Source organism: Pantherophis guttatus, chromosome 2 (genome assembly GCF_059756535.1).
Source record: "Pantherophis guttatus breed Tessera chromosome 2, ASM5975653v1, whole genome shotgun sequence".
Lineage (NCBI taxonomy): Eukaryota > Metazoa > Chordata > Lepidosauria > Squamata > Colubridae > Pantherophis > Pantherophis guttatus.
In genome coordinates, this window is record NC_142064.1 from 274,754,096 (window position 1) to 274,767,805 (window position 13,710).

General features: G+C 41.0%; 1 long non-coding RNA gene across 2 annotated transcripts; it reads right to left on the minus strand.

Moving 5' to 3' along the window:
- Window positions 1-588: 588 nt before the first annotated feature.
- Window positions 589-13,074, minus strand: LOC132710399 (uncharacterized). Of its 2 annotated transcripts, XR_015732720.1 has the most exons (4): window positions 8,448-13,074; window positions 7,067-7,287; window positions 1,672-1,884; window positions 589-1,107 (listed from the first exon to the last, which is right to left on the minus strand). It is a non-coding gene; the product is annotated as an uncharacterized LOC132710399 (long non-coding RNA). The 2 variants fall into 2 exon arrangements; XR_015732719.1 differs by having other exon boundaries at window positions 589-1,884.
- Between the last annotated feature and the right edge of the window lie 636 nt (window positions 13,075-13,710).

Sequence of the window (13,710 nt, forward strand, 5' to 3'; positions counted from 1 at the left end):
TTATTAATCATTCAAAATTAAAAACATTGGACTTAGATATGACATCACTGGTTCTAAATATCTTCCAACTTTGGGCTGTCAACCTTAATACATCTGTTCCTTGTTTATTTGTATATTTTTTGTTAATTTTATATGGCCACCGTGCTGGTGAACTAAGACTAAAACTGACTGCTTGGTTTCTAGAACTAGAGTGAGATGAAATGGATGTGTGCCATGAGAACAGAGGTAGTACTCAGCTGGTTTGGACCGGTTTGGGTGAACTGGTAGTAGCGACCCACCAGCCTGGGCCCATCCTATATTGCTGCGGTTTTGATGCTGCATGGATGCGTGGATGGCGCATGTAAGTGAATTGCCCTATTGTTTGACGTCACACACATGCATGGACTGTGTGCACGCGTGCTCACATTTCCGGTGCTTGGCGAACCGTTGGTGACAGAATGTGAAGACCATCTCTGAATGAGAACATGACCCTCAAAAATGGTAAGTCAGGCATTTTTTGCTGTATCACATGTGACATGTGACAGGGTCAAGCAAGGTTTTCAGAAAATGGTTTTTTTCTGTTGAACAACCACAATTAGGAGACACCAATTAGCATGAAAAGACAGAACTACATTTATTATTGGTTAAATATGGAGTCTCTTTCCCAGAGATACTTAAGGTAGCTGACAATCAAGATAAACAATTGCATTCAAGGATATTCCATATGAAGTGATAAACCAAAGACCAAATCTAAGTAACTCCCCACCCCCAAATTGTCCTTCATTTCTTCCAAGATGAGGAAGGGCTTTTCTTTGGGTCAATTCTTGCTTCAGTGCTTCACTTTTCTGGGTCAGATAACATCAGAACAGTCATTATGATTTCTTGTGAATGGAAAGCCTTGGACCTTCTCCCTAGGAGCAGAAGGCCTTTTCTTCTATCCCCAAGACAGGAAAGACAAGTATGGAATATTCTGACCAGTATGGTCTTTTTAAGAATGTAAACTTGCCCAGCCATGAAAAGTAAACATGAATTCCGAAGCATATTTTCCAATGGTGTCAACAGGAAGCATGTCCAATCTTGATTACAGTTATCCTTGCCTCTTTCACTTCACTGGGAACCTGGGCTAATCTTAGGCAAGGAAACAAGACAGGGTGATGCTATCAGCACCAAAATCTCCAGCAGATATACATAATCTGCACATCTGTTTTATACAGATATCAGATGCACAGAGGACACAAAATAGCCATACATCCTAAAGAATTATTACCTAGCATCCCACATAGGACATGGCTGAATCAATTTGAAACAATGTTCTATATGACAGCATCTGAAGGATACCTTGCCAATTGTACTGAAGCGTCCCAAGCCATTTAAGAAAACTATAAAGGTTCTATTCCAGTAGTGGAATTCATTTTTTTTTTACTAACGGTTCTGTGGTGTGACTTGGTGGACGTGGTGTGACTTGGTGAGCGTGGCTTGGTGGGTGTGGCAGGGGAAGGATACTGCAAAATCTCCATTCCCACACCACTCTGGGGCCAGCCAGAGGTGGTATTTGCTGGTTCTCTGAACTACTCAAAATTTCTGCTACTCTCCCCACATTCAATTCTCACTGTATTGGTGAATAGGCTTAGCCACTTGAAAAGTGTCTCAAGGCATTGAAAAACAGAGAAAAGTCACCAATGTTTCACACACCTTATTGAGCAACTTTAGCTGTGAAAGAGCATCTTGATTGATAATAAGTCTCTGTCTTTCAAAACTCCCCAGTTGCTTTCTAATGGGATCCTCTCTGGAGAGAACTATGAAGCTTATGATGTTCAGATCTGCTGCCACATCACCATTTTGGTCCAAGTACAGTTTCTTGTGGGAAAGATTGCAAAACTCATTCTTCTTCAGAAATGGATGGAACTAGAAGAGAAATATCCAGGAATGTTAAAAGCAGAAACCTTGGTTTTTCCATCCCACATTATTATTTTTTTTCAGATTTGAGTCTTTCTGCTACTTTCTGTCTCACTTGTAAATATCCTGAGTTGGGAGAACAAGTGTTATCACTGTCCTCAAAAGGGAAAAAAGAAAGGTTCAGCAAAAAAAAAAAAAAAAGTGCCCCGAGCCCACTGTAACAACATTGCCAAAAAGGCACTAAGAGTTGTTAACCTAATCTTGCATAGCTTCTTTTCTGGTAATGTTGTACTATTAACTAGAGCATACAAAACATTTGCTAGAGCAATTCTTGCATACAGTTCATCTGTCTGGAACTCGCATTGCATATCGGACATAAATACAACCAAGAGAGTCCAGAGATATTTGACGAGAAGAGTCTTCCATTCCTCTAACCGCAATAAAATACCTTAGGCCACCAGACTTCAAATTTTGGGCTTAGACAACTTAGAACTACGGCGACTTCAGTCTGACCTAAGTGTAGTACATAAAATTATCTGCCACAATGTTCTTCCTGTCAATGACTACTTCAGCTTCAACCAAAACAATACACGAGCAAATAATAGATACAAACTCAAAGTAAACCATTCCAAACTTGATTGCAGAAAACATGACTTCAGTAACAGAGTGGTCGATGCCTGGAATGCACTACCTGACTCTGTAGTTTCTTCCCCAAACCCCCAAAACTTTAACCTTAAACTGTCTACTGTTGACCTCTCCCCATTCCTCAGAGGTATGTAAGGGGCGTGCATAAGTGCACCAGCATGCCTACCGTCTCTGTCCTAATATTCCTTTTTTACTTACTCTTTTCATGCATTCAAATGATGTTTATACTTTTACCTGTTATCTTATATATGCTTGACAAATAAAATAAATAAAATTTGTCAATCATATAGTTGGCAGTAATAGCCAACACCCAGAGGGCAAGCTCAAGATCCAAAAGGATCTTGACAGATTTGAACACTGAGCCCTATCTAACAAAATGAATGTAGATAAAAGTAAAGTTTTACATGTAGGGAAGAAAAACCAAATGTATAGGTACAGACTAGGTGAAACTTGACTTAATGTCAGTAAGTGTGAAAAAGATCTTGGAGTCTTAGTGGAGAATCACTTAAATGGCTGAAGGGCTAGTGTGACCAAAAAAACTTTGGTTTCCTGGACCATAGTCTGCACTATCTCCATGATGGGTTTTTGGCAAGGGATGGGCTGCACCTCCCAAAGACTAGGAAGAATATTTTCAGAAAATGGCTGGTTCATCTTATCAGGAGGGCTTTAAACTAAAATTGAGGGGGGAAGGTGACCAATCATTAGGATCTCCAGGACCTAATTCCAAGCAAAATCCCCTAGAAAGCAAGTTAAATAATGAGGTAAGGAGGGATGGGAAGGAAGACAAACTCAAACACCAAATAGGACACATAGGAAGCATACCCAGATTCAGACATAAAGATCTCAAGTGCCTATATACAAACGCACAACGTTTGGGGAACAAACAGAGGGAACCTGAATTATTAATACATGAAGGTAGATATGATATAGTTGGCATCACAGAAATGTGATGGGATGAAACCCATGACTGGAACATAGTAATAGAAGGATACAAACTGGTCAAAAAACCCAGATCCCATAAAAGAGGAAGTGGAGTTGCACTGCATGTAAAGGAACACTATCCTGCTACAGAAATGCACAAAACCAGAGGGAAAAAACCTCTTAGAATGCATATGACTCAATATAATAGAAAAAAAAGAATGACATTGCCACAGGTGTATACTACAGGCCACCCAACCAAGGAGAAAAAACAGTACCCTAGGTTCTGTCTTAGACCCAGACTCTTTAATAGCTTCATAAATGACTTAGATGAGGGGATAGAAGGGGAATTTACCAAATTTGTGGATGATACTGGCAGGAATAGCTAACACCTTAAGAGATAGGCTCAAGATCCAGAAGGATCTTGACAGACTTGAACACTGGGGACTAGCTAACAAAATGAAATTCATTGTAGAGAAAAGTAAAGTCTTAGGCAAGAAAAACCAAAAAAAAGACATATAGACTGGGTGAAACCAGGCTTAGTGGGTGCGCTTAGATACACCCACATTACACCAATTCTCCACGAGCTGCACTGGCTCCCTATTGACCTCTGGGTGCAATTCAAGGTCTTGGTTATTACTTTTAAAGCCCTATATGGCTCAGGGCCAGGCTATCTTCGAGACCGCCTTCTACCACATAGCTCCCAGCGACAGGTAAGATCCCACAGAGTCGGTCTCCTCCGGGTCCAGTCAGCTAAACAATGTCGGCTGGCGGGCCCGCAGGGGAGAGCCTTCTCTGTGGCTGCCCTGGATCTCTGGAACCAATTACCTCCTAAGGTCCAGACCCACCCTATTGGCCTTCCGCAAAGTGGTGAAGACCTGGCTCTTCCGGCAGGCCTGGTGCCATTGATCTTCTTATAAAGACCCGGCCACGAATTGGAGTGTATGTGTTTTAACGTTTTTAAAGTTTTAATGTTTTAATGTTTTTCTTTTAACTTTTTTTATGGGATTGTTTGCATTGTTTTATTCTTTGTTGTAAGCCACCCAGAGTCCCTTGGGAGTTGGGCGGCATAGAAATGTGACTAAATAAATAAATAAATAAATAAATAAATAAATAAATGCAATAATGGTGAGAGGGATCTTGGAGTCTTAGTGGACAACTAGTTAAATATGAGCGAGCAGTATGCGGCGGCAGCCAAAAAACCCAATGTAATCCTAAATTGCATTAAAAGAGAGATACAATCATGATCAAGTATTAATACCACTCTATAAAGCCATAGTAAGACCACACCTAGAATACTGTATCCAGTTTTTTAATTTAATTTAATTTAATTTCCAATTTATATATCGCCCTTCTCCCTGAGGACTCAGGGCGGTGTATAGCCAAGATAAAAAACATAGAATACAAATATTAAAAAACATTTAAAAATATATATAAATTTTGGCCCGAAAGTTAAGAAATCACAAACTGATTAAAAGAATTTTAAAATTTCTTCTTAAGCCATCCCTGCTTGCTGGAAAAGATGGGTTTTAAGGGAACGACGGAAGGCATTGAGGTCATGGATTCTCCTTATCTCAGGGGGCAACTGATTCCAGAGGGTAGGAGCTCCCACCAAGAAGGCCCTCCCCCTGAGGGTCACCAGCCTACATTGTTTGGCTGATGGCACCCTGAGGAGGCCCTCTCTGTGGCAGCACACAGGTCGATGGGAGGTCATCGGTAGCAGCAGGCGGTCTCGCAGATAGCTAGGCCCTATGCCATGGAGCGCTTTAAAGGTGATAACCAACACCTTGAAGCGCACCCGGAAGACCACTGGGAGTCAGTGCAGCTCGTGCAGGAGCAGTGTTACATGGGAGCGCCATGTTGTTCCCATCACTACCCGCGCTGCTGCATTCTGGACCAGCTGGAGCCTCCGGGTGCTCTTCAAGGGGAGTTTTGGTCACCACTCTATAAAAAAGATGTTGAGATTCTAGAAAAAGTGCAGAGAAGAGCAACTAAGATGAATTGGAGACTGGAGGCTAAAACATATGAAGAACGGTTGCATGGCTAGTCTAGTGAAGGACCAGTGCTGACATGATATCAGTCTTCCAATATTTGAGGAGTTACCACAGAGAGGAAGGGATTAAACTATTTTCCAGAGCACCCAAAGGGCAGACAAGGAATAATGGACAGAAACTGATCAAGGAGAGAGTCAACCTGGAAATAAGGAGAATTTTTTTGACAGTGAGAACAATCAACCAATGGAACAGCTTGCCTTCAGAAGTTGTGGGAGCTTCATTACTGGAAGCTTTCAAGAAGAGATTGAACTGCCATTTGTCAGAAATGGTGTAGGTTCTCCTGCTTGGTTCCTTCCAGCTCTGTTAATCTGTTATAATATGAGCCAACAATGTGTGGCAGCACATTGAGCCAACAATGTGTGGCAGCACATTGAGCCAACAATGTGTGGCAGCACATCAATAAAAAAGGAGATTCTAGGCTGCATTAATAGAGGGTGTTGTGGCCCCGCCCTCTGAGCCTATCTCATTGGAGGAAGAAAGCTCTGAACATGAGGAAGAGGAGTCAGCCAGGCCTCCCTCTCCAGGCTCCTCCCCTCTGGCACTGTCTCAGGTGCCGGCCAAGGGAGAGGAGATTAGCCAGGAGCCAGGTGTCTCAGATGAGAGCGAAGGAGAGCTGTCATTCCTGGATGCACGCCAACGAAGGTGTGATAAACGGTTGCAGCAGTTAAGGAGGCGTGCTAGGGATTAGAACTGAGTCACTGTACCACACCCCAGAGACTATATAAGAGAGGGTGGTGGCTGGTAAAACTCCGTGACGAACAAAAACTAACTTTGGCTAGTCACTTGAACAACGTCTGAAGCTGCCGAAAGGGATATTGTTTTTCTGGACTATTTGCAATGCATATGTAATTTTATGTTATCTGTTGCAGTAAAAGCTCTTGGCAGACGGTGATTATATTGCTGCCAAGTTTGAGATAACGACCTGTGTGCGTGCCAAGTACTTTCTTAACCCTCGGCTGTGTTTGTGTGTGTGTGTGTGGACGGGGACAGATCAAGAGGGATCAAATCAAGATCACATGAAGTTCTAGTAAAGTTCTTAGTAAAGGCTTTGGAAATACGTTACACAGACGTTTGCTGTTATTCTAGAGTGTTGGACATGGAAATTGAGCTCAGTCACAAGAGGGGAGATTCTGGTTGAATGAGATGAAAACCATCATAAACGGAAGAACAATTTTAGAGCTGATCCAGTGAACAAGAGAAGTTCAGTTACCCTTTCACTGATTGTTTTAATGCAAAGACCCAGCAGCCATCACTTATAGAAACTTTAACTGCGATTCCTGCAGACAGGAGGGGTTATGCTAGAAAGTCTCAGGGTCTCCTTCAAATCTATGAAATGTATTTATAAAGATAGGAGTTTATTTAAAATGCATACATATTTTATAAAATTAACACTGTTTAAGATCAATATATATATGTCATGGTACCCGCTCTTTCGAAAATTATCCACAAGTGATTGGATTGGTCAGACTTGTTGGCCACTTGAAGCACAAAATGGTTGAGATAGTTTCCTTTTCTCCTTTGTATTCCTTATCCAAAGAAAGTAAGTTTGATGGATCTTTGTCAGGACCCCATACCTGCCATGGCTGCAGCCTTTGAGTCCCCAGCTTCTCTTCTCCCTCTTTTCTTCTCCTCTTGGATATGGAGGAATATGCAGCATTCAAGGCATGGTCCAGAGTATTCATCAAAGTGTAAAGATGGTGGTTATATTGGTACCAGATCCAATTTCTTTCCACTTTGGTCTTCAGTGGAGATTTCTGAGTGCATCTTCTCCGGACTTTGACATAAATGATGTCTTCTGAAAAAGAACAGAGAAAAGATTGATCTCCGAACTGTGGTTGCACAAAGAGATCTGGTTCAAAGGAACTGTCCTTTGGCCTTTTTTTCAACTGGAAATTGTAGGCCCAAACACTATGGACATATTTCAGAAATATATGTCTTTTTATTTGCAATTCCCCAAGGCCTGCAATTATCCAGACTTTCCCTTCAATGGGTTCTGGCAAACTTTTAAGTGTTGAATGGAAAAGATGAATTCTGTCCCAAACAGAAAAATATTGTACGATGTGAACAAAGACATTGACTTGTCTCCACTTGGAAATGGCAACCCTGAGGGGTCCTGTATGTCCAGCTGGTGAAATTTGTTCCGATATAACAGCACAAATTCCATTCCTGACCAGCATAGGACTCAATGTCCTCATGAAATTCTCTCCCTTCTCTGTGTCTGAAGCAAAGAGACCAATCAAGGTCCATCTGAAATGGAGGAGCAGTTGGACAATTCCTGGGTAGTGGAACCCTTCTTTGGGGAGCATCCGGTAAAAAAATGAGAATTGACTTTTATCACTCAGAGCCGCTGAAACAAGGTTAGAAGTGATCTGAAAAAGCAATGAACAATGCCATCATTCTTTCAATAAATCCAACTTTTTCCTCATCAAGGTATTAGAATATTGTATTCCTGATTAGCTAATATTACAGACAGAATATTAGCAAGACCAGAAAAAAAATACAAGAAAAGAAAGGAAGTAACTAAAAAAAAATCAGAATAAAGAATGCCAATGATATTTTTTGATTACTCCCTTTTTTTCTGAAATCAGACCCACATTTGCAAATTCAACTGAATTGTTTTCTTCAAATAAAAAGCCATATTTTATGTCAGATTTTTAAATTCTGTCCACAAAGGTTATATGTTGTTTTACTATAAGGATTTTGACCTTCTCTTTATTTTCACAGGTGTGCAGTAGAAGCCCCCAAAGCAACGGGGATGGTGTCATGAGATGATAGGGCTGCTTTGCTGCTTTTCCCCTCCCCAGTATCAATCCCATCCTTCACTAGACAATATACCTACACTGGCCACAGAGGAAAGCAACTCTTGAATGCCCTAGAATGGATATGGTTGAATGTATTGCTTACCCATCCTACCGATTCACTCTTTTTACTAGATAGAGAGGCACACACACAAACCTGTGGGACTTTGTAGGTGTCTGCTAACGTTGACATCTGGATGGAGATATCCCTGACAGTTCCATCAATAAGAGCCAAAAGGTGGTCCTTCCTTCCACAGCTGTAGTTAGGAACATTGGCTTCTCCAGTGGAGAGCATGTCCATCAAGGCATCTGAAGTGCCAATAGTGTTCATATAGTTGTCATGGATGTCGTAGCCAAGTGTGAGATTTTGCAGGAGCTGGGAATTCTTATTGACCACTTGAATAGCGAAAATAAAGCGTAGGATTATAGACCGATCAGAAGATATGCTACTGTAAAAGAATGTTCATTTTTATCATCACCATTACCATCATCATTAATAGCAAAATATATTTTATATTTTTGATATATTTTTGCTTGACTAATCAAAATAAAGCATAGCATTTTTTAATGAGCCTTAGATAAACTCTTGTAAAAATGAACAAACAGCTGTAAATATGATCATGTCATTATCATCAACAGAACCAGCAATATACTTCTTTCCAATCTAAACCACTTTCTCTTTTGAAGCCTACAGAGTCTTAAGCCATTACTGACTCCAAACCCAGAGACAAATGATACTCACCCATCTCCATTCAATTTTAATGAATATTGGGAAGATGGAATTGATACAGTCCTCCACATGGGATAAGAATAGGAAATACACTATTCTTTGGGGCAGTACTAATTTTCATCTGCCCAATAATCAGGATTCAAAATAATTGAATAATTACAGTAAAACTGCCATAAAAGGAAGAGGATGTTTCAAAAGTGACCCAGAAACCAATTCTAAAAATAAGTTATCCTGTATTTCTATAAGGATCTGGAAGTAAATATCAATGAGTAGTTATATTTGAACTGAGCTGGGCAGGGGAAAACTACAAGAATCACTAATTTAAACAAAAGTCAGTATTCAAGTCATGAATTCGAGATTGAACAGGCAGAGGAAAATAATGTGGACTTGTTTCATATTATTTTTCTGTTCCATCTTTGGATTTGAATCTGTTCCTCAAAATAAGACAAAGAAAGCATGGAAATCTAAATGATTTAGGAAATTAGACAGGAGAGGTGCTGCCATATCTATCTGGAATAAGTGGAATAAGGAGGGAAAAAATGAGGTGTTAGAATTATAAATGGAGGGAATGCAACTCCATTATCCTGAATGACTTACGAATTAGACTGACTAGAAGGAGCTGCATTGAAAGGGAACATTATAGGAGATATTTTTGTTCCACTGGTGATAACAGCAATGAGATGGTCTCCTGGTCTGTAATAGCTCCATGGTTTTTCTCCATCCTGGTGTTCCAGAGTCAGTGGACATTTCATTCTAAGCTTTCCAGAGATTGGCCGGGGCAGCAGTAGCATCAGAAGCAGAAGTAGGAGGTTCATAATTCATGGGGCTGAATCAATTCCCTTCCTGTTTCTAAACAAGAACAAAAAGAGTTGAAGAATTAACAGCCCTGAAGAATTAAGAGACAAACCAGGCTTCACCTGGAAAGGAGAGAAAAGTACATTTAACAGCATAGCCCCTGCCTGTCCTAAAATTCACATAACACAGTGTCACCTAAAGCATTTATCCTTTTCTGATGCAGGATACCCTCCACAGTGCTTCAGTCTGATGTTGACATTGAAGGCAGTCACTAGAGAAGTAGAAGAGACATCTCAAAGAGCAGGATGGTGATAATTACAGTGAGAAACAACTTTTCCCCTGGGGACCCTGAACTTATTCCTGATATACAGCATGTTAGTGAAAAAATACAGATATACCCCTGAGGGCAGTGTTCTTTAGTGGTTGTGGTCTTTCCTGTCCAGAAAATGATGCCAGAGGGAAATGCAGCATTTCAACACCTATGTTGTTGGCTTCTTCTATCCTTCAATATGGACTCTTTTCTCCAGAGACTGCTGAGTAACGTCACCCAGAACCAAGGAGTTTGGTGCCACTCTAGGTTGAGGACACTGAATATTTTTGGATTATATCATTGTATAAATATGAAGAAAGATATAGGGCTAATAGATCTTTTTTCCCTTGACACCAATTGTTGTGACCTAGGCCCAAATGGTTATTACCAGACACAATCAGTCCTAAACAAATATATTTTATTGGAACAGCTGAGAATTACTTCATTCTCAGCTTAGTCCAAATTAAATCCAAAACAAATTCTTCATAAACAGTCCTTCGGCCTTATCACCAACCTTTGTCTTCTTTGGCACCCTGCCAAAGGCTTTTCTTGGCAAAAGTTCAGAAGCAAGAGACGCTGACAAGAAACAAATGTAGCAATGCTGCTTTCCTACAAAGATCCCAAGAGCCGTTGCTGCCTTTTTAAGACTTCTGGGAGGGGCCAAACATCTCCTGGCCATACTCCCGAGTCGTCTTTTTGCTTTAGCTGCTTTTGCCTTCTGGCAGCTCTTCGCATGCATGCACTAGGAACAGGCTCCTCCTGTTCCTCTGCCTCTTTGCTATTCGCCTCTGGAGGCTCCGCAGTCCGCTCATCACTCCCAGATGGCCCTGGCCCCATCTCTGCCTCCAACGCAGAGCCCTTGTCTGGGCCTTCCCCTGACTCCAGGACTGGCCCATTTTCTTCCCCAGCCTCCTCACTGTCAACTCCACTGCCAGCTCTTCAGGCTGATGAATGACCACAACACCAATTCGGTGCCACACCCACCTAAAAGGGAGATGGATTCCCTTCTTCTGGTTATTGGGGATGTATTCCATGGTAGTGGAGCTCTTTGGCCTTCACATCTCTGAGGCTGTGTGTGATCCCCCTCCCAAGACTGCCAAGATCTTGAAAGAGGTGGTTGGGTATCCCCGTGTTCCTAGTTTATCTCAGTCAGTTGTCAGAAAGATTCTTGTTTGGAGAGAAAGTAAATTGAGATGTACACCTTGACATAGAAGGGAGAACTGGGGGATTGAGTTAGAGGGGGAAGCAGGCCACCCTGATGGCGATACACAGAGGATGGGAATATCCTTGGGGACATCTGGTCTTTTTAAAAAAAAATCTATTCCCATTTTACAGATCTTATCTCAGTGCCTGACTACAAGAAGTTTTGTGATGCTGAATTCTGGCTGTTGTTTTGGATGATGCATAACAAGGCTGGTTTCACCCATGATATTTTCTGACCTATCTCAGGGAAGCCTGGTTGTGCCCAGAGAGGAGCAATCCCCATCTTGGTTGAATATGTGCCACCCCGGTTGTGGTTGTGCCCCAAGTTAGACTGCAGGGGAAAAGAGAAAGGGTGACTGCTGTCATCCATGGCTTGTCATGTGCTCTTAGGAGGCTGCATCAAGATCTCTTTTTTGTCTCATGGTGGTTGAAACGAAATATGGCAGTGGATGAATGAATATCAATCTGTTGCAAAGGAGAGGTTGCTTTTGCGGTCCTTTAAGTCCCTATTTGATTGGATCGTTTTGATGGAATTTTCTTTAACAAGTCTTTTTGAGATGCAAAGGAAAGGAGGTATAAGAATTCCATCCATTCAACCATTTTCCATTTAGAAATATGGACATCTGAATTTCCTTGACTCCTTCACATAACCAAAGTGGGCATAATTCATATCTTCCATCAAATACAAGGAACTATTATAATTCTCCCCACATCATTATGCTCATGTCTGTACATTTATTCCAGCTAATATAAACAAATGTACATTTGTTCAATAGGTAATATTTGAATGTTTTTCTTCTCCATTTCAATTTGTCACAGGTTCTTTTACATAAAGCTTTCTCCTTCCTAGGACATCTCTTTTCTTCTATTAAATCAGGAAGATTCGGAAGAATCCCAGGTTCTCCCCCTACCTGCTTCTACTCCATCCTCGTTTTAGCCTTAGACTGGGTGTTTTTAGCTACTCCCACAATCTTATCCTCCTTCTTAAATCCTTTTCTCTGAATCCAACTTTCAGTAAATGGAAAATATCTTCCAAGTTAAAAATAACTTCCATCTATTCCTTTCCCTGTGACTGTACTTTGGCTTTGAGCACTGTAACTATCTCTGTCTGCCCAAACATTATGTAAGAGGTATGATGTTGCCTTTTTTTAAATAAATGAGGCCATATTAGTGTTGGTCTATTGCCAGCATCTACTAAGCCGCTCACAGCGATTCCATTAACTTTTGCTGAAATCGTATTTGTTTTGCCCTACTTCAGTCATTCTCTTTTTTTCCCTGGTTTCTACAGTGTACAAATGGCCACTTTGCCCATTGTTGCATTTTTCCTGTCTCTTTCTTTTGATTATCACCTAGGTTCAACTTGATACAACTTTTTTTCCCATGGGATGGTTGCAGTATCAATTCTCAAGCTTCATCCAATGATTCTTGGAGATTTGAAAATGCCTCCAAACCTCTCAGCCTTTGAAGGATTAAAAATACAATTTTTGAAAGAATACTTAAATAACATGTCTCTGCACTTTTCTGCACTCTTTCAACATCTTTTTTACATTGTGGCAACCAAAACTGGATGCAGTATTCCAAGGTCAGGCCACACTTAACAAGGGACGGGCACACTCCTCCCAACGTTGCTGCAGCCAACTGTCACTGATCGGAATCTTTGTTCTGTTGCTAGGCAACTAATCTAACGGAACCTCCCTTCTGCTCTCCTTCCTCCATGAGAAGTCAACACTTCAAGAGCCAAAAGAAACAGCAAAGGGGACCAAGGAAAGCTTTGATTTGTCCCCTTATGGATATCACAGGATTTAGTTAGAACACCATTAACCATAAGTTCAGCCTTCTGACACTAAATTTCTTGAATAAAATTTTCAGCAAGGCTCATATCTTTCAGAACATTAAGCAAAAAAGGCCAATGCAAATGATCAAAGGCTTTCTCTACATCAAAGAAGAACTATGCGGTTTGTATTTTGTTATGTTGTTGTAAAAGTACTATGACAACCAACACAGTTCTCACATTGTCTTTTGTCATTTAATAAAAAGCCACATTGATCTTCATGAATAAACTCTTGGAAAATGTTTTTAGACTACCAGCTAAATTTTATCTGAACATTTTATCATATTTTATTCATAAGTGAATGGTGATTATAAACATGCAATCAGCATCTCCCTGTAGGCGATTCTCTACAACTCTGAGGAAGATGCATCCTGAGGGTCCCTCATGGCCCCTCTAGACCCTCCAGCCAAATTCTCCCCTGCAGCCACTGCTCCCACTTGCCCCAAAGGCTCCACTTGGGGAGAATCCAGGGGTGAAATGGTACCAGTTCGGCCAGTTTGCCTGAACCGATAGTAAAAAATGCTACTGGTTCGCTGAACTGGCAATGAAAA